This window comes from Palaemon carinicauda, chromosome 18 (assembly GCF_036898095.1).
Source record: "Palaemon carinicauda isolate YSFRI2023 chromosome 18, ASM3689809v2, whole genome shotgun sequence".
NCBI lineage: Eukaryota > Metazoa > Arthropoda > Malacostraca > Decapoda > Palaemonidae > Palaemon > Palaemon carinicauda.
In genome coordinates, this window is record NC_090742.1 from 10,174,854 (window position 1) to 10,177,353 (window position 2,500).

General features: G+C 35.8%; 1 pseudogene; it reads left to right on the forward strand.

Moving 5' to 3' along the window:
- LOC137658052 (dipeptidase 1-like) overlaps positions 1-2,500 on the forward strand; it is an 87,591-nt pseudogene that overhangs the window by 70,718 nt on the left and 14,373 nt on the right.

Genomic DNA, 2,500 nt, shown 5'->3' on the forward strand with positions numbered 1-2,500 from the left:
ACTATAGGTAGAATAATTTAATTTCTAAGATATCCTTTGTTTACTGCAGGGCAGAATGTTCTGAACGACTGCCCAAGCCTCCAAATACCCGAGGTCTGACTCCTTATGGTAAGGTAAGAGAATTCATATTTTTTGTGTATGTTTTACTATATGGACATGAGTCGTGGTATGTCAATGAAACAATCTCCAATAGATTTTGTAGATTTGAAAACAAAGCCCTCAGAAAGATATTAGTTGAATGGCAGGCCTTGATTAGAAATGAAACTATAAGAGAGATTACTCGAGTGACATATGTGGATGAAATCATGATGAGGGATAGATGGAGATGGTTTGGGCATGCTCTTCGCGCTCCCCAAGAGAGATTAGCTCAGCAAATGTTTAGCTGGGCTCCACAAGGCACTAGAAGAGTTGGAAGACCCAGGTCCACATGGCTGAGGACTATTAAGCGTGAAGTAGATGATGAAGGGAAAAGTATTGAATTAAAAGCTCAAGATAGAGACGACTGACAAAATCTAACCGAGGCTCTTTGCGTCAATAGGCGTAGGAGAAGATGATGATGACTATGATGATGATGTTACTTAACCCCTTCTGGAGTGGGGTTGTCATACCATGGTAAGAAGGGATACCCAGAGAATTACACTTGGAAACCACACTTCCCCACAAATTGCGGGTTGTAAATTTAGTTAGGAAAGGTGGAAAGGGATATGTTGAATCTTTGTGTGTTTGCACATCTATCTAAATATTTAAACATAATTTTTCACGGCTTGGATACACTAGTATATGATATTACAACTGAAAACCCCGTTATATCATCCACACTCGTATATCACATTACCTTTCAAAAACCCCCGTTATATCATACTCTGATTCTTAACGACCCACTTATTCGTATCCTGCAGGAGATGATCCTGGAGATGAATCGCCTGGGGATGATGATCGACGTGTCCCACTCATCCGCGAGGACAGCCAGGGATGTCCTGAAGACATCCAAGGCTCCGATTATTTTCTCTCATTCGGCGGCCCGCTCCATATGTCATATTGAGAGGAATGTTCCGGATGACATACTCAGCTCGCTCGTAAGTTATTAATGAAACATTGTTCGTAATGGTGATGTTATTCTTTCTTGAAGGGGAAACAGTGCTCTCATTTTCAAGGTAATTACCTCAGATTGAGTAATTTTGGTTGATTTAAGGAAATTTCTAGAGTAACGGTACTTTCACGGTAATTTTAAGGTAATTTTTTTTAATGGAACATTGTTTGCAATGATGATGATATTCTCTCTTGAGGGGGAAATACTGCTCTCATTTTCAAGGTAATTACCTCAGATTGAGTAATTTTGGTTGATTTAAGGAAATTTCTAGAGTAACGGTACTTTCACGGTAATTTTAAGGTAATTTTTTTTAATGGAACATTGTTTGCAATGATGATGATATTCTCTCTTGAGGGGGAAATACTGCGCTCATTTTCAAGGTAATTACCTCAGATTGAGTAATTTTGGTTGATTTAAGGAAATTTCTAGAGTAACGGTACTTTCCCGGTAATTTTAAGGTAATTTTTTTTAATGGAACATTGTTTGCAATGATGATGATATTCTCTCTTGAGGGGGAAATACTGCTCTCATTTTCAAGGTAATTACCTCAGATTGAGTAATTTTGGTTGATTTAAGGAAATTTCTAGAGTAACGGTACTTTCACGGTAATTTTAAGGTAATTTTTTTTAATGGAACATTGTTTGCAATGATGATGATATTCTCTCTTGAGGGGGAAATACTGCTCTCATTTTCAAGGTAATTACCTCAGATTGAGTAATTTTGGTTGATTGAAGGAAATTTCTAGAGTAATGGTACTTTCACGGTAATTTTAAGGTAATTTTTTTTTAATGGAACATTGTTTGCAATGATGATGATATTCTCTCTTGAGGGGGAAATACTGCTCTCATTTTCAAGGTAATTACCTCAGATTGAGTAATTTTGGTTGATTTAAGGAAATTTCTAGAGTAACGGTACTTTCACGGTAATTTTAAGGTAATTTTTTTAATGGAACATTGTTTGCAATGATGATGATATTCTCTCTTGAAAGGAAAACAATGCTCTCATTTTCAAGGTAATCACCTCAAATTGAGTAATTTTGGTTGATTCAAGGAAATTTCTAGAGTAATGGTACTTTCAAGGTACTTTTAAGGTAACTTTTTTCATTAGGTAATGTTTTGATTATAAAGTAACATTGTGTATTTAAAATTTATCTTTCAGATTTTTCACAAAATAGAGAGCTTTTGTTAATCATGATATAATTGTTTTTCATTTTACGAGTTGTTTTTAGCATTTCAGGTAATATTTCTAAATTTTAAGTAATATCTGAAGCAATCCCTTTAACATCATATGAGAACCCTGAGGGGAAATAGATATTGTTATTGCATTCTTAGCTCCGACAACGAAGTTAGGAGAAGGTTATGTTTTACCCCCTGTTTGTGTGTTTGTTTGAGAACAGCTTCCTGGACACAA